Source organism: Muntiacus reevesi, chromosome 7 (assembly GCF_963930625.1).
Source record: "Muntiacus reevesi chromosome 7, mMunRee1.1, whole genome shotgun sequence".
Lineage (NCBI taxonomy): Eukaryota > Metazoa > Chordata > Mammalia > Artiodactyla > Cervidae > Muntiacus > Muntiacus reevesi.
Genome location: NC_089255.1, coordinates 80,054,840 through 80,081,086, shown reverse-complemented (window position 1 = coordinate 80,081,086; position 26,247 = coordinate 80,054,840).

The following is a 26,247-nucleotide window of genomic DNA, read 5'->3' as shown; positions in this document are numbered from 1 at the left end:
ACTCCTGGGAAGTCAGTCTTCTAAGAACCAAAGGTAACCTTGATTTATTTCAGAGCCAAGGCACAAGGAAGTGGACCAGGATAATCCTATTTCAAAAAAGCTACTCTTTTGGTTTTGTACCACCAGTAAGAGTTTTCAAGCAATTGTGCCCCTGAAGTCACTATAACTGCCTGAGAGTTTTGCCCCTTGGTTGTAGTCTGGGCTCCTCTCTGAATTATGAGCCAGACCTCAGTGATTGCAAATATTTACTTTTTCCATTTCTCCACTTCCCCATCTCTCTCTCCATATTTCCTCCACATGTAAACACACAAGCTGGTCTAATTAACCAGATAATCTAGAAGAGATATGTCTGTTTACTCTGCTTAACTTTTAATTGCAGTTGTGCAGTTGGTCTGAGGATATGCCCAAATGATACTAAGGATAACCCTTGTGAACATTAGAACTCTAACTTCCTGCTATAGCAATCCCCAACTCCACAATGCTTCTTGCCCTGGGACTTCGCTCAATATAATAGAAATGTAAAATAGATGTAAATCTATTATGGACTTCAAAAAGGGAGAGTTTGTTGGTAAAGTGCCAAAGAACCTTGTTATAAGTGTACCAGGAGGTTAAAAAGACACTCAGTCCAGTTTTAGCTCAGCCCCAAGACATGGCTAGCAAATAGTCACTCTAAAGGACTTGCTCAGGAGTTGGTTAAAAGCTAGTTTTGCACTTAGAATGCAGTTAAGTAGTGCTTAAAGGAAATCCATGGCTATAAACATCTACATTACAAAAGAAGACTAAAATAAATATTATATGCATTATAATATATAATATATAAATATTTTTATACTAATAAATAAATATATATATATAATATATAAATATACATAAATATAAAATATAATATTATATGCACTGCTATATTTAAAGCACATAAATAACAAGGACCTACTGTATAGCACAGGGAACTCTGCCCAGTGTTATGTGGCAGCCTGGATGAGAGAGGATTTTTGAGAAAGATGGATACATGTATATGTATGGCTGAGTCACTCTGCTGTGCACCCAAAATTATCACAACATTGTTGATTGGCTATACTCCAATATAAAATAAAAAGTTTTAAAAAAGATAATAATAAATAGATAAATGTACATGAATCCTACCGACACAATTAAGTTATTGAATAAATTAATGAATCACAGATATTCTATGTAGAAAATCTTTAAATAAATTATGTAGATAATTCACTCTAAAATGGAGCAGTGGCGGGGAGAGCGTAACTCCCTATTTCTTAAGTATGGGCTGCATATAACAACTGCCTTCCAAAGAGAACAGTATGGAAAGAAGATAAGCAAGAGTAATTTTACAGTAGATAAACCTGCCAGACACTGCTTCAGTCATGTGTTCAAATTCAAAATCAAGTCATAAATCATGTTGGTAGTCTATACCCTTAATAGGCTGTGATAAAAATGACATCTTACCTCTTTTACTTTCCTCCTAAAAATTCATAGCCCCAGTGTGATCGTGACCAAAACATAACACGAGTTCCAACAGTGGGGCATCCTACAATACGCTTGATCAGTACACCTCAGAACAGTCAAGATCACCAAAAGGAAAGTCTGAGAAACTGTCATAGCCAAGAGGGGCTTAAGGAGAAATGACAAATATAATGTAGTAAGCTAGATGGGATCCGAGAACAGGAAAAGGACATTAGGTCAAGAGAACAAGAAGGCAAATCACAGAGTGGGAGAAAATATTTTCGAAGACGTATCTGATAAAGGACTGTTAGTCAAACCATGCCAAAAACTCGTTAAACTCAACAATAGGAAAATAATCTATCCACTTAAAAAGTGGGCCAGAAGTCATACTTGACAGATATGTCATCAAAGAAGAAATACAGATGGTAAATAAGCTTATAAAAAGATGTAGTGGTCCCTCGTTGTTGATTTAATTTACATTCCCCAATGACATAATATTTCTTAAAATCAAAATTAATGGGAAAGCATTCATGATGAACAAAGTATTAATATTTTAAATAAAGGCAGAATTGGTAACAGTGTTGCAGCAAGCCATATTAGAGCCAGAGGTGAAAGGAAAGACGTGTGTCCTATACATACATTTTTAATATATCTTTTTAATGGTTAATTTTCCCCAGAACATTAGCATAGTTGAAAAAAAATATTGAGAAATGGAAAAATGTTTTGAAACCACATTACTTTAAATTCAAATATTTTATTTATACCCCCAACAGATTTGCTGTTATTTTAATTTCCTGGCTTTAATGGACACAAACTCATCAATAATATTTTCAAAATCAGCTTTTTTTTTTTTTTTTTTTTTACTTATTTTCATTTGAGAGAATTGCTGTGTTTGACAATTTCTCGTGTGTGACTATATGAAATGATTTTAAAATTAATTTCATCTTATTCTGTATTTAAACCATTGACATTTTGTTCACCAGGGATTTTTGCATTTAGTTCTTTAACATGTTGGATTAAGATGTTATTTATCTCAATTTCTAATTAGGGGAACCATTTAATTTTATGCCTAATCCCAGCCCTATGACAGCCATGTCTATACATGTCAGGTAAAACCTCTCCTGACATCCTACTTCTCCCCTTCTCCCCCACTTCCTGGGATGATTAGAAACTCTGTGGTCAGCACACTGAGAAAGGAGGATGCTGTAAGTGCTAGGTTGGGGAATCTTGAAGAATCCAATCAGGTCTGCTTTTCCTGCAGCAGGCCTAACTTCCTTGGTGGCTCAGGTGTTAAAGAATGTGCCTGCATCCATCTCATTAGAACTGATTCAAATGAATTCTTTTTAACGGCTGAGTAATATTCCATGGTGTATATGTACCACAGCTTCCTTATCCATTCATCTGTTGATGGGCATCTGGGTTGCTTCCATGTCCTGGCTATTATAAACAGTGCTGCGATGAACATTGGGGTGCACGTGTCTCTTTCAGATCTGGATTCCTCAGTGTGTATGCCTAGAAGTGGTATTGCTGGGTCATATGGCAGTTCTATTTCCAGTTTTTTAAGAAATCTCCACACTGTTTTCCATAGTGGCTGTACTAGTTTGCATTCCCACCAACAGTGTAAGAGGGTTCCCTTTTCTCCACACCCTCTCCAGCATTTATTGCTTGTAGACTTTTGGATAGCAGCCATCCTGACTGGCGTGTAATGGTACCTCATTGTGGTTTTGATTTGCATTTCTCTGATGATGAGTGATGTTGAGCATCTTTTCATGTGTTTGTTAGCCATCTGTATGTCTTCTTTGGAGAAATGTCTGTTTAGTTCTTTGGCCCATTTTTTGATTGGGTCGTTTATTTTTCTGGAATTGAGCTTCAGGAGTTGCTTGTATATTTTTGAGATTAATCCTTTGTCTGTTTCCTCATTTGTTATTATTTTCTCCCAATCTGAGGGCTGTCTTTTCACCTTACTTATAGTTTCCTTTGTTGTGCAAAAGCTTTTAATTTTCATTAGGTCCCATTTGTTTATTTTTGCTTTTATTTCCAATATTCTGGGAGGTGGGTCATAGAAGATCTTGCTGTGATTTATGTCGGAGAGTGTTTTGCCTATGTTCTCCTCTAGGAGTTTTATAGTTTCTGGTGGGATGCATGAATCAGGTGCTCTTGCCTGGTGCACTGGGAGGACCCTGAGGAGTCGGGTGGGGAGGGAGGTGGGAGGGGGGATCGGGATGGGGAATACGTGTAACTATATGGCTGATTCATGTCAATGTATGATAAAACCCACTGAAATGTTGTAAAGTGATTGGCCTCCAACTAATAAAATAATATTAAAAAAAAAAAAAAAAAAAAAAAAGAGACATGGGTTCGATCCCTGGGTCTGGAAGATCCCTTAGAAGAGGGCATGGCAACCCACTCCAATTTTCTTGCCTGGAAAATCCCATGGACAGAGGAACCTGGCATGCTGCAGTCCATGGGGTTGCAAAGAGTTGGACATAACTGAGCGACTGAACTGAACTGAACACATAGGCCATATGAAGGCCACCTAGTAAATGGTTCTATTAATCTAACATCTAAAACAAATTTCTAACCTGTTTAACTTTGCTGAGTTGACCTAATTATTTTTAATGCACTAAAGGATTTTGTATCCAAAAAAGGTGGGGGCAGGATGTAAACAACAAAGTTTGTTCAAGCACCCCTGTGGCCTGAAGTGAATAAATTGTAGGACAATTAAAAAAAAAAAAAAAAAAAAGAATGTGCCTGCAATGCCGGAGACCTGGGTTTGATCCCTGGGTTGGGAAGATCTCCCGGAGAAGGGCATGTACTTGGAGTTTTAACTACTTCGTGGAATCAGATATCTTAATTACGGAGGTGAGCCTGATTTTGTGACTTCAGGTGACCAGAAGATTTTTCCCTATCTTTGGGTGACTAAGACAGTCTGGCCCACCCTAGATCTCATCTCGAAGTCAGGGAAAGGAGCTGCACAGAGCAGATCTGAGGCAGGACCTGGAGGTGGGGGCACCACTAAAATTATTTGGGGCTACAACTTAAAAGGTCAACTCCTTGTGTTCATAGCATTAGTTATGGAAGATTATCATTCCCTATAGAAGTCTTGTATAGGAAAGAAAGGAGGGCATTTGAGAGTGACTCCCTAAGATTTTATGTTTTCGTGCTTCTCCAGACCCTGAATTTAAGCAGATCAGATTCGTTGTCTGAAAGACTTGCCTCTTTTCTAGCATTCACTGGACTGCAAGAAAACATTCATTCTTCTTTCCCCTTTGAAATGAGTGATCTGTAATGCTATTTCTGCCCATATGAAAGTTTGAAATATTCATTTCTTCTCCCAACCTTTTAATCAAAAGCTAAGCATAGGACCTATTCTAAACTGACAATACCTTTTTAATAGAATAAATTTGAAAATCAAGAAATCCCTTCAACTACCCTCTTTTCCCCTCTCCCCAATTACAGTGTTTCCTTTTCAATCTTATTCAACATAATCTTGATTTTAATATCTTCTCCTTTCAACTATACTTCACAATAATTTCCTAAGGGAGAGCTGAGTCTTCTGTGTTACATATCTCTATTAGCTTTTAAGTCTCCCGTGGCCGTGAACACTTCTAGTGCTATAACCCAATTATTTCAAGGGAGATTGGAAAGGGAAAAGGTACCAGTAAAGACAATTATGTTTGTGTGAAGTGGAGTTAGTGTGACAGGCTTGAAAGTTTGGTGAGAAAGGAGGTCCTTAGGGAAAAAGCTAAAGAGAGAACTGCTAAAGTTTATAAAGTTCACCCACCCTCCTGGCCAGGAGTATTTCAGTGGGTTACAGATGGTGACACTTGTCAGGGAGTCGCAAGCACAGTCGACTCAGGGGTTGCATATTCACAGGCCAGTAGGAACCCCAGAGGCCAAGTCAATGCCTCATGCTGTCCAGGTCTAGGAAAATCCTGCATGTTAAAAACATAGGAAAAGCCTTTATTTCTGCGTAGAAATATGCCTGCTTGTCTTTCTTGAAACATGCCACTCTCTTGATCTTTTCTTTTTCCGTTTTTGCTAGAAGGATGCTGCTGCTTCTTAATGCTACTCTCTGAAAAATAACAAGGCAGGTGTGAGGATAAATAGCAACTGACACTCAATGAATGTCAAGTAGACATAAGGGTAGATGGGGACCGTGGCCGGGAGAGTACAAGCCCCATCTAGTGGGGAGAGCACAGTCACCGTGTGGGAACCCTGGCTGTGTATCCAGGCATTCCTACTGTCAAGAAATCCAGATATTTATTTGCTACCTGTCTACTCCTAAACATTGATTGCTTTTTTCTTGCACATGGACTCTTGCTGATAGGCTGAATGAATCCCATCTACAGGCTATATTTTGCCAGAGTAGAACAATTTGACATCTGTTGCACACACTCAGAAGTTTTGTCAAACTCAGCTAAATATTTTGTAAACAAAAACTTAAGGAATTTCTGTTTAATTCTTTTCTTTCATTTGAACGATATATACATATACCTGTGACGTGTATATACATATATCACATATAGAGAAAATAAATTCAGGCTAACCCAGTATCGTGCTGGAAAATCAGTAAAGTCATATTTAATCTTTCATCTCCGGCCACCCTATACCTAGGCACATGCTCAGGAGAAAAGTAGATCATTGCAAATTGACACCTGTCATTCAAGGTGAATTTTGATTTGAAATCCTTGCTTGTTTTCTCTGTTTACAGAATCTTAATACATAGAATTACTCCTGACCAGAAATCTATTGGGGCTTCCAGGAATATCTGAGTTTCTGCTTCTCTGAAGTCTGATTTCCATTCACTTTGGACGTCCCCAGACCTTCCAAAGTAAAATTGGAACAAATCACATAACGCTTATTTTTAAAATTTAATTTTTATCTTATATTGGAATATAGTTGATTTACAACGCTGTGTTTCAGGTGTACAACAACGTGATCCAGTTATTCATATACCCATTCTCTCTCAGATTCTTTCCCATATGGATTATTACAGAATATTGAGTAGAGTTCTCTGTGCTTTACAGTAGGTCTTTGGTGATTATCTATTTTATATATAGTAGTGTGTATATATGTTAATCCCAAACTCCTAATTTATCCATCCCTCCCACCATTCTCCTTTTATTTTAAAGTCACCCAAGCATACCCACTAAATTTTATATTCAAATGAAGCATTAGGAGACAACTGAAATCTCATTATCTTGAAAAGTTCTGTATTGAAATCTCTCCCACAGAAGAATACTGCCATAATAAGTCTGGCTGTATCCAACTGAGAACCAGCTCCCTGGGAGAAACGGGCTCTGCCTCAGAGGTCTACAAGGCACTCAGCATATAGTGGGGATATTTTTCCTGGAAGAGAGGAAGGAGAGCCTGAAGCCACTCCCACATCCTGCCTAGAGGCTGACCTCCATGTTACAGGAGAAAGCCACGTGATGGAAAGATCTCTGGGTTGTCACTGGACTAAGGGACCACAGAATCTGACAAAGCTCTGAGAAATCCATACAGAATCCAAACAGCTTTCATGAAGCATCTCTAAGAGTTGTGGCCTAGGCAAGGAGAAACAGGAACAAAGGGAAACAAGCTTCAGAACACAATAAGGCAATAAGCAGATGAACTGAATCCAATCAAGCTGCAAAGTTCACTTGCACAGTGGAAAGGGAATGAAGACCTAAGGGAAAAGAGAGAATTATGTCAAACCAGAGAACCTTGGGCTAAAAGACCACGTTATTGGTGCAACAATTTTAAAAGGGTTCAAAATGTAGTGCATATCCAGGGATGACTCCCCTGCATACCTGCTGGTCTAAACTGCTCATCACAGGCAGATCCTTCATGGTCCTTGGTTAGCAACCTCAGTTCATTGAAATGATAACCGTAGCCTGGAAAAGATTTAGTCTTAAGGAGATGGTGAAATCCATCCGTTTCATAGAATCAATACTTTTCTATTCAGTTTAAGAGTATATTTTGTGAACATTGGAAAAACTTGTATATTTGATGATAAAATGTTTAAGAGAATTTGGAATATTAAGGAATAAGACACTACATTAGGATTCCAGTTTAAAAAGTAAGATGGAATGGGAATTCCCTGGAGGTCCAGTGGATAGGACTCTGAGCTTCCACTGCAGCGAGCACAGTTTCGATCCCTGGATAGCACATGGGACAGCCAAAAATAATAATAAGATGATGATGGAGTAGTTAATTTTAGGTTGTGATTTTTTAAGTTCATAGTTGTTAAGAGAATTTCACAATTTTATTGGAGCATTTAAGATTCATAATCACTGATGATTCTACTAGTTTATAAGGTTTGTCCAGTTCAGTTCAGTCACTCAGTTGTGTCCGACTCTTTGCGACCCAATGGACTTGGGTCAGGCTTCCCGGTCCATCAGCAACTCCCAGAGCTTACTCAAACTCATGTCCATCAAGTCAGTAATCCATCCAACAATCGCATCCTCTGTTGTCCCTTCTCCTCCCATCTTCAATCTTTCCCAGATTCAGGGTCTTTTCCAGTGAATCAGTTCTTCACATCAGGTGGCCAAAGTATTGGAGTTTCAGCTTCAATATCAGTCCTTCCAATGAATATTCAGGACTGATTTCCTTTAGGATGGACTGGTTGGAACTCCTTGCAGTCCAAGGGACTCTCAAGAGTCTTCTCCAAGACCACAATTCAAAAGCATCAGCTCTTAACACCTTTCTTTATAGTCCAACTCTCACATCCATACACAACTACTGGAAAAACCATAGCTTTGACTAGACAGATCATTGTTGGCAAAGTAATGTCTCTGCTTTTTAATATGCTGTCTAGGTTGGTCATAGCTTTTCTTCCAAGGAGCAAGTGTCTTTTAATTTCATGGCTGCAGTCACCAACTGCAGTGATTTTGGAGCCCAAGAAAATGTCACTGTTTCCAATGTTTCCCTATCTATTTGCCATGAAGTGATGGGACCAGATGCCATGATCTTAGTTTTCTGAATGTTGAGCTTTAAAGCCAACTTTTTCACTCTCCTCTTTCACTTTCACCAAAAGGCTCTTTGGTTCTTCTTCACTTTCTGCCATAAGGGTGGTGTCATCTGCATATCTGAGGTTATTGATATTTCTCCCAGCAATCTTGATTCCAGCTTGTGCTTCATCCAACCCAGCATTTCGCATGATGTACTCTGCATATAAGTTAAATAAGTAGGGTGACAATATACAGCCTTGATGTACTCCTTTCCCAATTTGGAAACAGTCTGTTGTTCCATGTTCTGTTCTAACTGTTACTTCTTGACCTGCATACTGATTTCTCAGGAGGCAGGTCAGGTGGTCTGGTATTCCTATCTCTTTCAGAATTTTCCACAGTTCATTGTGATCCACACCGTCAAAGGTTTTGGCATAGTCAGTAAAGCAGAAGTAGATGTTTTTCTGGAACTCTCTTGCTTTTTTGATGATACAACAAATGTTGGCAATTTGATCTCTGGTTCCTCTGCCTTTTCAAATCCAGCTTGAACATCAGGAAGGTTCAAGTACTGTTGAAGCCTGGCTTGGAGAATTTTGAGCATTACTTTGCTAGCGCGTGAGATGAGTGCAATGTGCAGTAGTTTGAACATTCTTTGGCATTGCCTTTCTTTGGGATTGGAATGAAAACTGACATTTTCCAGTCCTGTGGCCACTGCTGAGTTTTCCAGATTTGCTGACATATTGAATGCAACACTTTCCCAGCATCATCTTTTAGGATTTGAAATAGCTCAACTGGAATTCCATCACCTCTGCTAGCTTTGTTCATAGTGCTGCTTCCTAAGGCCCACTTGGCTTTGCATCCCAGGATGCCTGACTCTAGGTGAGTGATCACACCATCATGGTTATCTGGGTCATGAAGATCTTTTTCATATAGTTCTTTGGTGTATTCTTGCCACGTTTTCTTAATATCTTCTGCTTCTGTTAGGTCCATACCATTTCTGTCGTTTATTGTGCCCATCTTTGCATGAAATATTCCCTTGGTATCTAATTTTCTTGAAGAGATCTCTAGTCTTTCCCATTCTATTATTTTCCTCTATTTCTTTACACTGATCACTGATGAAGGGTTTCTTATCTATCCTTGCTATTCTTTGGAACTCTGCATTCAAATGGGTTTATCTTTCCTTTTCTCCTTTGCCTTTAGCTTCTCTTCTTTTCTCAGCTATTTGTAAAGCCTCCTCAGACAACCATTTTGCCTTTTTGCATTTCTTTTTCTTGGGGATGATCTTGATCACTCATCCTGCACAATGTCATGAACCTCCACCCATAATTCTTAGGCACTCTGTCCATCAGATCTAATCCCTTGAATTTACTTGTCACTGTATAATCGTAAGGGATTTGATTTAGGTCATACCTGAATAGTCTAGTGTTTTTCCCTACTTTCTTCAATTTAAGTCTGAATTTGGCAATAAGGAGTTCATGATCTGAGCCGCAGTCAGCTCCTGGTCTTGTTTTTGCTGACTGTATAGAGTTTCCCCATCTTTGACTGCAAAGAATGTAGTCAGTCTGATTTAGGTATTGACTATCTGGTGATGTCCATGTGTAGAGTCTTCTCTTGTGTTGTTGGAAGGGGGTGTTTGCTATGACCAGTGCATTCTCTTGGCAAAGATGTGTTCTCCTGGATAAGATTTGTTAGGGTTAAATATTCAGGAAAATTGCTTGTATATAGTTCATGCACTTAAAAACCTTTAAAAATGAAAATGAAATATTTTACCTTTACATTAATGTTGAATAGATTTAAAAGAATTTTGACTGGGTTAAATAGGGCTATTTGATAAGTAAAAATATAAGTAAATTGAATGTAAAAGTTTAGAGAGGCTTTTGAATTTGTGACATCCATAAATCAACTATTTATTTAAAGACCCCTCCCCAAATAGCCCTAAACAGTCCTCAAAGAGGCAGAAGTGTTGCTATGGATATGCTGAAGCCTTCACTCTAATGCTCCTCCATCATTGACTATGTGACCTTGAGTAAGCCATTCTGTCTCTGTTGTCCTTAAGTTTCTCCTCATTTAGAAAATAAGAGAGATGGCCTAGCTGGCCCCTAAAGCCCCTTCCAGATCTAACGTTCTAGAATTCCAAGACTACTGGTTCCATTTGCAATCCATTTTGACATGCCAAGGATCTGACGGGTTGCTCAGGAAGGCTGCCCCTGTTTGATAGCAGTCCTGTTGTTGGCTGTTCTCCAGGGACTCTTTTAGTTTATGACTTTTGATAGCCTCCTACTTATTTATTTTTAAACTTTAGGAGAATGTTTCCTTCCTCAACCCAGCTAGGACAATAGGACAAACCATAAACAGGGAAAGCTTCATGATCTACAAAACATTCTGACTCTTCTTAACTGTATCTTGACGTAGACATTTTGGATCTTAGGTTGATTGTTTATTCCGCCTTGTCTACATAATGCCAAAATATCTGTCAGGGAGGTCAATTCCACTCCCAGATAGATGAGATCAAAGAAATCAAACAAGTCCAACAGTTTTACAAGACTCTCTTCTAAGTGAAGAAACCAGTTGCTTGTCTTTTTAGCCAATTAGCCAAGCCAACTGTTCCAATAGGTTGGATTGACCACAAGCGAAATTGTGAAGTTGGAGAGCTTGTTCTCACATATGGGTGGCATCTCCCACTTCTTTGGGGGGTTTCTCTCAAATCCCTCCTGGAATTCTCTTTCCTTTCCACTTGTCCCTTCACCTGTGTCCCAATCTGACTATATTTGTCCTGGGTCAGTTCTCATCACCATCATTTGTGAGCTCTGTGAACCACTGACTAGGTCATGTACTGCCTAACTCCATAGTCTACAATGTCAGTACCCAGTGATGGGCAGCTACCCTCCGTGTAGCCTTGGACAGGTGATTGACGTCTCTGAGCTCCCATTTCTTCATCTGTAAAAAAGGTACAATAATACCTACTTTGCAGATATCTTTGAGTATTTAAAGAATATATGTAAAATACTTAGCATGGAGCCTAGCTCAAAGTAAGCACCTAGAAAATGGTATCTCTTCTAATAAGGAGTATTAAGAACTCCTGAATTGGAAAGACCTTTAACATATAACGTGGAATTCCCATCAGAAAACCCTGCCCACTTTGCATCTACCAAGTCTAGTCCCAAGACAGCGTGGTGGGAAAAGTTGAGTCTCAGTGCCTAGGAAAACACTGAGGTTGACAGATGGGGACCCACATTACCTCTCTGGATAGTGGAGGTGGGGTCATTAGATCTTGATTAGCCACAATTTCTTAACCATAAACAGAAATATTTATAATACAGGCTTTTGAGTTGACCTGAAGATTGAATGAGGTAATTACATAAAGTGTCTCCCACAGAGCCTGGTACATTGAAAGGTCTTGATAAATGTTGGCAGTAATCAGAATGTAAGCTCCTTGAGTTCTCTTTTTTATGCTCATGCAACCCTCCCTAGCATCTATCCAGCTCAGTGTTTGGTTCAATGCAGGAGTTCAGTAAACACTTGTGGAATGAAATAATACTATTATTACTATCATTAATTTTCCTTTGGAAAATTAAACAATAAAAATCAGTTCCTAGTGGGTAGGATTGTGTATCCTCTTGGACAAAGTGCTCCTGAATCCTTAGGTAAAAGCAGGGCTTGGTAAATTCTAACTGGAGAGTGAGAATGCACTCCCAGAAGATGTCCAGAAATGTGGAGTCTTACTTGGCAAACACCACAGTGTAAATAAAGCAAGTGTTGCTAGCACAGGGATTGATGGTTTTAATGAAACCTGCCCTGTGAAGTTGAGATACATGTGACTGTATTTCTGGACCAGAGAAGACTTAAACCCTTCTTGGCATGAGTGTTGAATAGAAACAGACACACCAGGCTTTTACAGGCTTTTGATGATGTTAAACACCAAGCTCAACCAACTAACTCCCTTGACCTGAAATTGGCTCTGAAAGCAGACTTCTGGTTATAATTTAACAAGTAGTTGCGAATGAGAAGCGTGTAGGCACATTTGGCTTATCCAGTGGGTTTTAAAACTTTAAAAAATTAATTACTAATATTTATAAATCAGGAAATTTCTTATATAACTCTGAATGTTAACTTCTAAAAAAATCAGAAGTTCTATACATACCACCCCTTGAACAGCAATCTTTGGGTGGAGATCATACTGGCTGCATCGTTTAGAAGAGGAATAAGGTCCTCTGTTCACCACAATTCTCACGTCCCCTTTTTACCTCACACCTAGTCAGTTCATTTCTTTAACTGCCTGGTCCCATGAACCTTGGAGTTTCCCATCCCTCCAGAGAGTCAGTATGCTGACCAATTGGCACAGTATGTCAACTGTTATGTTTCTTGCTAAAGATTAATGAATTATCAGCTGGGCTTTTGCATCTTCCTCTTATGCATTTGGTTAGTATAAGTCAGCACTTGGGTCAGCTCACTTTGGAACACACACACCAAAATCAAATGTGTGGATTTGTTCAGGGTAAGACTCAGGTTCCACCTAGGGGCCCTGCCTCAGCTGACACCAACTATTCTCTGAACATCATTCTTCAACTTACCAAATATCTTCAAGAATTCCTCAAAGTCCAGAGAGCTGGCTGCCAGACCATCGATCACCAGCTGAGTTGCAAATAAATCACTGCCCAAGTTAATCTATGCGCCTACTACAGATGCTTGAAGAAGCTCTGTTTGTTTATGACTGCCCTTGAAGAACTCAGCTTTAGATGTCACCTAATTGTCTTGTGTATAACAAAAGCAGATGGCAAATTACCATTGACAGATTCATTCCTTCTCGGTTCCCTTGCCATCTCTTTGTGGCTTCCTTCATTAGCTCTTCTTTCCTCTCAGAGAAAGCCCATGACCTTGGAGGTTTTGGCACTTCCCTTCTGAATCTGCATCACCCCTTCAATGGAATGAAGGTGTCTTTCTGCTACCCCAGGATCTAGAGCCAAACAGAGACCACATATGCCCTCTCAGCTTGCAGCCTATCCCTCTCCATTTCATCTCAGCAGGAAAAGGGTCTTTGCAATCCCACACTTCTCTCTCTCTCTCTCTCTCTCTCTCTCTCTCTCTCTCTCTCTCTCTCTTCACATCAGAGCAAAAGCAAACAATAATTAAATAGCATTGTTTTATGATAAGAAAAACCTTTGACTTTCAGTGTAACTGGAAAGGAAGCCATTTGTTGCTGCCTGGAATGAGCTAACAGCATGCACTTGGCATTACTTTCCCGCGGGGGGTGATGGATACACACTGAGCCATCTGTACTTAAGCAGTTCTCATGACCAGTATGAGGCATTTGCAAATCATGTGAGGGGAATGATTTGTGGTCAGATGTTGAAACTAACAGGCTGAAGTATGGACCAAACCGCTGGTTTCATTCCTGCCGTTCCAATGACCAGTAACTAGCCTGGACATCCTGGACTGTCACAGACAAAAAACCTCAGTCACTCTTCTTCTGCTTTGTTTAAGATATTTTTATGTGGACCATTTTGTAAACCTTTACTGAATTTGTTACAATATTGCTTATTTTTTTTTTTTGTTTTAGGGCCCCGAGGCATGTAAGATCTTAGCTCTCTAGCCAGGGATCACACCCCTGCATTGGAAGGCAAAGTCTTAACCACTGAACCACCAGGGAAGTCCCTGTTTTTCTTTTCCTTTACAGTAAGGAAATAGGTATTGAAAAAGGCAAACTCTCCTTTGGAAATGTGTAGAAAATAGCCTTCTATTCTAAACACAGGAGGCAGGATGTATGCAGCATCTAGTGCCATGTTAATGGATTCTTCTGAAAATATCAAGGTTAAGGATCCACCCAAGGTGTGGCCCATAAATACACTTGCCACCCATTCTTCCCCCAGAGAATCCTAAGAATAAAGGGAACTTGAAGAAAACAGCTCTTGACAGCCTCCAGAACGGTTACACTTTTGTCCCTAGATCACTTACATTTCTATAGCTTACTGACTGCATCTCCAACATTTGTGGAAACTTTATTCCTCAGATATGCTTGGAACATAGCCATCACCTTATTTGCTCCAAAAATCTCAGGACCCAGGGATTAATAGCAACTCAGGGGGCTTGGAGTTAAAAGGAAGTTTGGATTTTCTCTGAGCCTGTATGACCTTGAGATGCACAAAGAAGTTAAATGTTTGTCCTCCTGACAGGTAAGAGTTTAAAAGTCTTTGACTTCTGAAAATTACATGTTCCTTCCTATTTTTTCGTAAGTGAAGTCATTCCAGAGCTGTAGAAAACTCTAAAGAGAGCGAATGTGTTTTCTTTCTCTTCAGTGTGCCCAAGCAAAGGTTCTTATTCCATCATTGAAGATTTCTGAAACTTTACCTTTCAGGCTGAAAGTCAGTCTGCTCAGAGTATCCAAGCCCAATGAAGAGTCTGGGCAGAGCCGTTCAGAACTGATCACCATTTCCCGGGATGAGATAAGGAAACATTCCTTAAAGCTGGAAAGAGCTGGTTTGGGAGCTAATATAAGATTTAAATTCTAGAAATATAGTAGATGCCAAAACCTATGAGAACAAGTGAAGAATTGAAATAGTAACAGGCAAATTAACATACCAACGAATGAATGAACTTATGGAATTCCTTATCCCAGGAAAATATGAAAACCGTAAATCCCCAAAGGGTTTTCATCTTTTGTCACCCACACTCAGACTCCTGCATAGATGAACAGCCTTAGGCACCTTTCCGTTGCCATCTCTCTTGCTAACACTCTGAGTCCACCTCTTTGTCTCTGCACAAGGAAACTCACTTCTGAGCTGGCCGAAGGGTTATCAGGGCTGGCCAGGATCCAGCCCTCCTGTGGCCTCCCCACACACATTTGTGAGGCGAGTAGAGCACCAGAGATGGATAGCAAGACATACATCCTCTCTCTTTCTGGATGCCTAACCTTCAAGTGGTCTTTCCCCTGGACTCAGCCCTCAGAGGGCAGGGATAGGGCAAGAGTACAGGGCCATACACCAGCACCTTGGCTCTCATCTTTCTCCCCAGCTCAGACCTAGGACAGGGGGGTTGGCTGTTACAGCCTCAGGCTACCTTCCCAGGCCTATCGTGTATGGCATGAATGCTGGCTTTGGTACTCAAAACTGGGTTCACTCCCAAATGGAAATGGAAATGTCCCTTTGGATTCAAAACCTAAGAAATATGTGGGTTTTTCCTTTACCCATCACTCTAACAACTCTATCCTGAGAAGGAAGTCTTATCAATGCTAACAGGAGGGTTAAGGACCAAGAGGAGTTATGAATATGAAAACCATCCCCCCACTGCACTTGCTTGTCCAAGGAGCTTCTGGAAATCCGAGAACATGACTACACTACCTTTTTATAAACGGCTTCTCCACTCACTATTTTCTTGCAACTAGGCTGTTTCTCCCCGCGGCCAGCACTCGCTCTGCCTCTATCCCTGCCTCTTTCTCCAATAGAGCATATCCTCATTGTGCTGGCCCCACACCCGTGATCTATCCCTCAACTGCTGCTCCCAAGCCAGGTGCCACACGCCCTCCACATGTCCTGCATTTCTACCTCTTCCCCTTGGTCCGTCACACCTGGAGAGTGGCCGCCAGACAGACAACAGGTTGTTGGCATGGCCACCTTGCCCTGCTCACAAGCCCAGTGAGCTCCTTTGATTTCTGCCTCCTCCATCTTCTCTGCCCACCACAGAGCTTCCTCCCTGACTGCTCACCTTGGATAAATTTCACATTTCAACTTCCTGTCAAGAGGACATCTGACTTTCCTTTCCTTCCTGGGATGAGGAAGAATCAGCAGGCTAGGGATGGGAAATTCACAGATGTTGGATTTGGCTTCAGAGCTGCTATGTGGTCCCTAATCTTTCCTCTGGTAGAAAGAGAGCTGCAGTCTTTAGCAGGGATTTGTCCTTTTGGTCCTTCAATTTGTGTTCAGGGCTTGACTAAAGATGTGATCCTGAATAGTAAGTGTCCCAGTGTTCATTGCTGGTTTACTGAGATTTTTTAATGGCCTAATTACATTGTGATTAATTGGATTATTTTTTTGAAAAATAAGATTTGAGCACACAAAGGTGAATGCTGATAAATATCAATAATTATACTACCAAATGTCCAACTCCAGAGGCTTAAGACACCACATAATATTACTTGCAATGAAAGATATTATTTTCAGAGTCAAATATATGAGTGGAAGGAACCATTTTTATTCATTTCTATAACTTTTTTTCATCCATATAAAATTTAAAGGCTGTTGGCCTATTCAGACAAAAACTTTCCTACTCTGGAGGCTACCTTAAATAGGGGTTACTTAGCGAGGTAATTATTACCTCTCAAAACTCTCTTTAAAGAGGTTTTAATTAGAGCTCTCCAGTGCCTCCGGGTATGAGTTGTTTGGTTTGGTTCTTGTATCTAAATGATTGATACCAACCTACCCCATCCTGTCCCTCAGGAGAATCATTCCCCACAGGCGAATGTGAAGCCAGCTCCAGTCTACTGTGATGAAGAACCCTCTAGTTCTGGGGTTGTTATAAAAGTATCTGTCTTCAGGGTCAGGTAAGAACAAAGTCACATAAATAGGAAGGAGGTAGAGGGTCTGTAAGGTGTGTTTGTAGGTGTTCCTCAACTGCAAATTAGCAATAGGTGAGAGTTTACTCGTAGGAGGCGAAGCCCTGCAGGAAAGCTCATGTGTCATCCCTGTGGGCTGGAGCAGAAGCAATCCAAGGCAGACATCTGGGGACACAGTTGGCCCCATGTCAGATTGTCCCCGTGACTGCCAGAGAGGGCAAGAGCTAGTTACCAGGCAGAAGGTATTTGGAATTAATCCAAAAGTGGGTCTGGCCTCAGATTACGAGTGCAAGGGAATGACCATTTAAGAGGGTCCAGGACTTCCCTGGTGGTCCAGTGGTTAAGAATCCACCTGTCAATGAAGGGGATGTAGGTTCAATCCTTGGTCTGAGAAGATTCCACATGCCATGGGGCAACTAAGCCCGTGTGCCTCAACTACTAAACTCACATACCTAGAGCTTGGGAGCCTCAATAAGAGAAGCCACCACAATGGGAAGCCCGTGGACAGAAACAAAGAGTCGCCCCCACTCACTGCAACCAGAGACATCCCAAAGGCAACCACAAAGATCCAGTGCAGTCAAAAATAGAAATAAATAAATAATTTTTTTAAAAAAGAGAGAGGGTCCAGGTTTGCAGAGAAGTAGCTGAGAGAGAAACCACTTCCAGATGTGAGGAGTTGGAGGAAAGGGCAGTTTCCAAACTGAATTCCAGGAGGAAGGAAAGCCAAAGAAAACTTTTGTTCTTGTCTAGAGTGGGGGTAATCAAGAAGGAAGTACAGGACTTCCCTTGTGGTCCAGTGGTTAAGATGCTGCCTTTGCAAGGTGGGAGGTTGTAGGTTCAATCCCTGGTGGGGGAATTAAGATCCCACATGTCTTGTGGCCAAAAATAATTTTTTTTTTTTCAAAAATGTGTCTATATTGTGGGGGAAAAAAAAGACAAGGAAGTGTAGCTGGTCAGGCTTCAGAAGTGACGACTTCCGATGAGAAGCCAGACATTTCTGTGAAGTTATCGCTACTTGTAAAACTGCCCATGAGTCATTTAATCCTCACAGTGAAGGATAAAGGACTTACCCTCTGACGAGAGGGATTTCATGACTTGCTATGAGTTCACATCGAGGAGAGAAGAGGATCTTGGCAGGATGGCCTAGGAGACAGAGTGAAAAACTGACACAGGTCCCTTCCAGTTCTGCCATTAACTAGGAGAGGGCCTCAGGCATGTCATTCAGAGGCCTGGGACTTCAGTTTGCTCATATGGAGGACAATCAGCCAGTCCATTTGTCAGGAAGGCAATACATGTAATTGAGCAGAGACCAATGCCTGGTCCGGGAGAAGCCTGCAAGCCTTTCACAGTCAAGGGTAAAACTAGGTCAGGTCTAAGTTCCCTCCCAGCTCTATTATGTAACTTGCTGTGGAGAAAAGAGCTTAGGCTGGGGATGCCTTGCTGCCTAGTTTGATTCCCAACCCTGACAGTAACTAATATGAATTGGGGAAAGTTAGTTAACCTGCTTAAACCTCAGGAAGGAGTCTATGAAAAAAATGTTAGATGCTCAGTCGTGTCCAACTCTTTGGGACCCTATGGACTGTAGCCCACCAGGCTCCTCTGTGCATGGGATTCTCCAGGCAAGGATACTGGAGTGGGTTGCCATGCCTTCCTCCAGGGGTTCTTCTCCACCCAGGAAATGAACCCAGATTTCCTGCATTGTAGGCAGATTCTTTACTGCCTGAGTATTCTGTAAGTTACCACAGGAAGTAAAGAAGACAATGCCCCTTCCGTAGCATTGCCACTGGGAGGCCACTTCCAGCCCCTCAGCATCCAGCTCTGGCCAGGTGACTCGTTCCTGCCAGCTGAATGAAGTGCCGTGGATGTGAGTCACACACAGGCTGTGACTTACCAGAGCTTTTCTGTTTGTTTGCTGTCTTCCATTTCCATCGGGGAATTGGGATGGAGATAGTCTGACTCCATAACCCTTTTATTTTTCCACAAGAATTTTGTCACCAGCTTGCCTATTTTTCAATAAAATCCAGTTAACATTTCTTTTGAAAGCAAGGATGGTGGTATAAATGACTTTAGATAAAATTGATGTCCTTAATTTTCTTCTATGGAAATATTTGTCTTTTCCATTTGTCCAAGTCTTATATATGTCCCCGCAGAGGAATTTTTAAGTGTCTTAAATGTATTTCTTTGCACTTTGCCTTAATCACCTGGACTATTCGGTCCTTTGCATATTACAGCAATTTAAACCATTTATAAAAATGGTCTAAGGGATGAAGAATTTGAAATGCTTGGCTTGAGAAAGTTACAGGAGTTCTGTACTAGGAGGATGGCAGCTAGAGAGAGGTTGGAGGTATGAAATACAGAGATGACAAAAGAAAGGAGGAGATAGAGAAAGAATCTCTCCACAGTGCTAAACCCTGTGTTGTCTTCTTCCCCAACCTTTTCCCTCTTTCTTCCAAAAATCAAGACTCCCTACCAAAATCATCCATTTTGATCTTGTCATACCTTTCTGCGCCTTGTAGATATTTGCACCTCAGTCTTATTTTTTCCCCTCCACCCAATACTGGCAGGGCAGCAGCAGTTGGAATGCATTTGTGCCTTGGTGTCTGTTGGCGAGGGTTCTGGTCCCATGGATGAAACTGTCAATGACTGTTCTTTCCTAGATAAAATGTGTCTATGAAGGTAGTATGACCTGTATGAAATGGAAAGTCACCCAGTAGTGGCTTATAAATACTTAGGTTTCTTTGCTTACACAAGGAGTCCGGGTGCATGGTCACCAACGTTAGTTGAGAGGCTTCAGGGTTTTAGAACTAAGGCCTCCTCTCTTCACTGGACCTTTCCCTTTTGGTCTCAAGGTTGTGCTTTGCCTTTAGCAATCAAGTCCATATTCTGAGCAGGAAGAAGGAAAGGAAGCTCTAGAATCTCTATCTAAGAAGCAAAGGGCTTCCCAGAAATACCAAGAAGATGTTGGCTTATACCTCATAGATCAGATTGAGTCATATGGCTCCACTGTACACAAGGGAAGTAAAGAAAACAGCCTTTTTTATTCACAATTGCATCCCCCTTCCCCCCCAAATGGGATTCTGCTAGAAAGGGAGACAGTGAGAATGGGCATTGTGTAAACAACCAGGTTTCTACTATGAATGCAAGATCAAATGTATCACCCACTTCCATGATGAATTCTCTTCTGAGAACTTACACGTGTCTGGAAGAGTGTGGCAGAGATTGCTATCTGCCTACTCATCATCCATTATCCCCTCCTCCTGGGACTCAGAACCTGGATTCAGGGCCATGAGCTATTTCCCAATCTCCTTTGCGCCTAGAGAGGCCATGGGGCTAAGTCCTGCTCTAGGAGATGGAAGCAGGCAAGTTGTGTAGGACTTCCTGGAGGGTTCCTTTAAAGAGAGAAGGCATCTTTAGTCCTTTCCACCTTCCTTCCTCCTGCTGTCTGGATATAAAGGGATATATGGATAGAATATAGTCAAACAACATGTGGGTTATAGCTCCAATACCCAGCCCAGTCATTAGAATTAACTAACACATTATCTCGTTTAATACTGATAACAACCTATGAGATAGGTACTAGTAAGGCTTTATCCCCCAGTAAACACTACTTGCAACATGTTTGGGACAGGATGTCTCTCCAGCCGCCTCCCCCAACCCTGACAACTGTGCCTGTGGCTTCCATCTTCTCTCTTCCAGTAGGTGGGGCCCAGAATCAAGAGAGGCCCTGGGGCCAGAGGTCACTTGTTCCAGGGTCACCCCAGAGATTTACATAGTCCCTTAGGAACCTCCTAGGCCCCTGACTCAGGAAGGAAGGGGGATCCCTGAGTCACAGCACCTCATACCTCTGAAACCTGCCTATCTCCATTTTTTACAGGTTAGGATTAGATGGCCAATTAAGTCAGCTTCTTCAGTAACAACCCATGTGGTCAATAATCATATTCTCTTCAGAAGTTTGGCCTTTAGGTTTTCTCTTCTTTTTGCTCACCTCTTCTCCCACCCCAAGCTTCCCTGATGGCTCAGACAGTAAAGAATCCACCTGCAATGCAGGAGACCCAGGTTCAATCTCTGGTTTAGGAATATCTCCTGGAGAAGGGAATGGCTACCCACTCCAGTATTCTTGCCTGGGGAATCCCATGGACAGAGGAGCCTGGCCGACTACAATCCATGGGATCGCGAAGAAATGGACACCACTGACTGACTGACATTCACTTAATTTCTCTCCCACCCTGTTTCTTTCCATACCTGCCAGACATGGCCCCTGAGCTCCATCTTTTCCTTGAGACATGGTAGATGGTATATGGTGTATATCAGTAGCTAAAATCCTTATCCCACTTCTCACCATACCTGCCTACCCCACCCCGATCCAGGCATGGAACAAGGTTAGGCATGTCGTCTTCTTGGAAACCTCTATGTTAACTCATCTGGCAGATTGCAAACTATCTCATATGGCCATGGCTACATCAGTAGGATTCCACATCACATGGAAGGTCTCAGGGAGAGTCTCCTTTGTGTAGGTTTGTGGAGCTGAGTCCCCTGGCAACTAATTCAGGAATTAGACAGGTTCTAGACAATTCATTTGGCATCAGGGGAGCTTAACATTAACCACTTTCATCCTAGAACATAGAATATCTCTCCATTTATCAGATCTTTCTCTATAACCCTTATTGCAGGCTTGGTATTCTTGATTAATTTTTAGAAACTTTTTATTTTTGATAGTATGGTAAATAGCTTGTTTTGTTCTTACATTTTCTAGTTAATAGTTGCTGGTATAAAAAAATGGTACTAGTTTTTGTAATTGATTGTTTATCCAGTAACATATCTGTGATGATTTATAAATATGTCTACATATTCCTTGATCCTCCTGGAGGAGGAAATGGCAATCCACTCCAGTATTCTTGGCTGGAGAATCTCATGGACAGAGGAGCCTGATGGGCTGCAGTCCATGGGGTTGCAAAGAGTCGGAGACAACCGAATGACTAGCAGACACGCATTCCTTAATCCTGCTTCTTTCAAGAATTACAGCCTACTCCTCTCCCCTTGAATGTAGATTTAATAACCGATGTTTAACAAATAGAATGTGGTGAAAGTGATGGCCTGTGACTTCTGAGACTTTAAGTCATAAAATGGAATTCAGTTTCCTCTGTTTTCTCTCAGGTCATTTGCTGTAGGAGGGCCCAGCTACCATTCTGTGAGGACACACCAGCAGGCTGTGGAGAGGTCTGCATGAGGAGGAGCCCAGGCCCTCTGCCGGTGGTCATGTGAGACAGCCATCCTACAAGACAGGTACAGGCAAGTCTTCACCTAACTATAGACCCCAACAGCATCTTGACTGCACTTTCATGAGAGACCCTCAACCAGATCATTTATCTAAGTCGCCAGTGATCACGTATTATAGGAGTCCATTCATATAAAAGATAAACTTATGGGCTTCCCTGACAGCTCAGTTGGTAAAGAATCCACCTACAGTGCGGGAGACCTGGGTTGGATCCCTGGGCTGGGAAGATCCCCTGGAGAAGGGAAAGGCTACCCACTCCAGAATTCTGGCCTAGAGAATTCACTGGGTCCATGGGGCCCCAAAGAATTGAACGTGACTGAGCAACTTTCACTTTCACTTTTCATAGAGACAGAAAGGTGCTTAGGATTGGGGATTGGAAGAGAATGGGGTGAAAACTAAAGAGAAGGGGTCTCTCTTTATTTTATTTTTTTTTAAATAACCTTGTTGGTAGTATACAATGCATCTATTTTTGGCTGTGCTTCGAGAAGGCTTTCTCTAGTAGCAGCAAGCAGGGGTTGCTCTCTAGTTGTAGTGCACAGGCTTCTCATTGAGGTGGCTTCTCTTGTGGAGCATGAGCCCTAGGGTGCATGGGCTTCGGTAGTTGCGGCACTTGGGCTCGAGAATGTGGGCTCAATGGTTGTGGTGTATGAGCTTAGTTTTCCCCATGGCATGTGGAATCTTCTCAGACCAGGGATTGAACCTGTGTCCCCTGCATCAGCAGGTGATTCTTTACTATGGGACCAGCAGGGAAGTCCTTGGGTTTCTTTTTGAGATAAGCAAAATGTTCCAGTTGACTGCAGTGAAGTTTGTGCGTATCAGTGCAAATTTGAAAATTCATTGAGTTGTATACTTTGTTGTTGTTTAGTCACTAAGGCGTGTCTGACTCTTTTGTGACCCCATGGACTGTAACCCACCAGGCTCCTCCATCCATGGGATTTCCAAGGCAAGAATACTGGGATGGGTTGCCATTTCCTTCTCCAGTTGTATACTCTAGATGGGTGAATTGTATGGTGTTGTGGGCTGAATGCTTGTATCCTCCCCAAATTCATATGGTGAAGTTTTAACCCCAACATAATGGTGTTTGGAGGTGGGGCCTTTGGGAAAAAATTAGGTTCATGTTGGGTTATGAGGGTAGATCCTTGTGATGGGACTGGTGCACTTATAAGGAAGACCGCGAGGTCCTCTCTACACACACATTCTACTCAGGGAAGGACTTGTGCATACATGGTGAGAAGGTGCTGTCTACAAGCCAGAAGGAGGCCCTCACCAAGAGTTAGATCTTTCAGTACCTTGATATTATCTTTCCTAGCTTCAGGAATTGTGAGAAATAAATATCTACTATTTAAGCCACCCATAACAGCCCAAGCAGACTAACATATGGCATGTGATTTTATCACAATATAGATTTTTTAAAAAAGAAAGAAAGAAGGCAAACACAAGGATGATTATATCAGTTCATTTCCTCCTTGGAAATCCACTCAGACTAACATGGAATAAGGTAGCTTTTTCTAGGACTTTCAAAAAACTCAGGAATCTTGTTGTCCCTAAACCTAGATTCATGAGGCCAAACTTCTTTATAATTTAATAACAAAGAGGGACTCACAAGAGAATTTCTCTCAATCAAATGAAAACATACCAAGCTACACTTGTCAATACACTGTCAATAAAAATCCAAATAAAACTATAACAGTTTTATATGAAACAAAAAAACCCATTTTTGATATAAGTACAAAGGTGAAATAAATATTGTATATCATTCCCGAATTTCCCTGCTTTGTATGTTAACACTGTTGATAGGAAGTGCCCGTATACATCTTTCCCAAAGCACATATAATCCAGGGTGGGGATGGAGTCAGCATCTGTATATATTTGATGTTGGCCCAAACAACATAAGTGATTCCAAAGCTGATACTTCATTTCCCTAGTAATTAGAAAGAAGTGCTATTTAAAAATTGTGTTGCTTTACAACATAAGACAAATTTCTTCTTTGTTAAATGGCCCTAGAGGACTCTATCTTAATTCCTAAGCCAGCTCAATCTGGAAAGGCTGATTGCTCAGTTCATGGTGCTAAACTATATTGTCGTGCTGTATTTAAAATGTTTAAGGTGAATTAATTCAGAGTCGCTGCTAAGTGTGAGCTCATCAATAAAAGCAAAACAAATCCAATTTTTCTCCTGGAAGTGGTTTCAACAGCTGTCTTTTCACCCTCCCTGCTCCCCTTCCCCGACACTTGTTATCTCTTTAAGAAATCAGCCTCCTCCAGAGCCAGGAGTTTCACCTTCCAAGGGAGTTGGGGGGGGGGGGTTGGTTTGGGGGGAGGGGGAGGTTGGTTTGGGGGGGGGGGTTGGTTTGGGGGGAGGGCTGGTAACAGAGACAAGAGTCACCCTGCAGAGCAGACCTCTATGTGCGTGGCTGTCATGTCAGTGCTCCAAACGCAGACTCTTGATTCTTTAAAAGAGCTTCTCAATCAATCAAAGCCTTTTTTTTTTTACTCTTTTTTTTTTTTTTTTTAACACATAGTTATGCAGTTTTCTCACCACCACAATACTAGAAGTAGCTAATTCACTGTTGGAGGTAAGCTCCCATCAGAGATTAAAAGCATCTGGTAACAGAAAAGGAGAAGGTAGGAAAACCTAAACTTGAAAACCATAGCTATCACTTAATGCAGATGCAAAGAAACATATCTCAATAGGCACTCGGGAGTTTATGATTCTATAGAAACAGAATTCCTATTCCAAATCATGGTCCTGAGACTTGAAAAGAGTATGCTATCCTCAGGATATTCTATTTCAAAGAGCAGAGAAATAATATAATAATTATATATTTATGTATATATGAAAAAGTTTTATTCAAACAGGTAAAAAGAAATGTAAACATTGGCATTTAGAGAAGAAAATATTGTATTTAAGAGTTAGCCTTTTTATGGAGAAGGAAATGGCAACCCACTCCAGTATTCTTGCCTGGGGAATCCCCAAGGACAGAGGAGCCTGGCGGGATACAGTCCACGGGGCCGCAAAGAGTCAGACACGACTAAATAACACACACACACACACACACACACACACACACACACAGGTAGAATCTGACATACACATACACACACACACACACACAGAGGTAGAATCTGACTAATGCTGAAGGCATCCTTCTGGAAGCAACACCCCTCTGATACAGTAATAATCTTTCCCTCCTACAGAAGAATACCATAAAGTATAAAAAAAAAAAAAAAAGAGTTAGCCTTTTTAAACAGCTTTTTAAACTGGTTACTCTGAATTAACAAAATGAACCTAATACAGAAAACAACTGCAGAACAAAATTCTAATGATAGCGATTCTCACGTAGGAATCTTTGGTGAAGACTTGCATTCTTTAAACAAATATGGAATACCTGGGATGTGCCAGACGCTGAATTAGGTGATATGAGGAAACTGGATGTGGAAATCAGAGGTTGGGCCCAGTGAGGAGGATACCTAGATCAAGAAATAATTATCATGCACTATGGTGCTACGGTTAAGTGCCTCAGAGTCATAAAGGGAGTAGTGTGTTCTGCTTAGAAAGGATGAGAAAGACTTAAAATAAGGTGTAACTTTTGAGATGTGTTTTATTGGGGTTTTAAGGGTGATAATAAACCTTATTCACCCCCTTGGAGTTTGAACCAATTAAGAAATAGAATAGGGAGTGAAATGTTGCATGTAAAATTGGATTTGAGAATGAGGTGTGAGCCTTTGGGTGAAAAAAAAACTTCACATTTCTCTCATAGTCTAGACTTAGGGACCAGCACACAGGGAGATCATGAGAAAACCAGGTGAGCAGGGCAGACTGAGCCAGTAGCAGGCTGGCTGGTGAACTGAAGCTCACAAGTTGAGCACAGAAAGAAGAGAAAGGCCATGGGTGGAGACAATTTTAACCTGTTAGCCTCACCAAATAGAGAAATATAACTGTGGAGGAGGGTGTCCAATTTCTCCAGTCAAATGAATCATGCCCCCTTCTATAAGGAGATACAGCCAAGAGGGAAAGAGAAGGGCCAGCTCTCTCCCT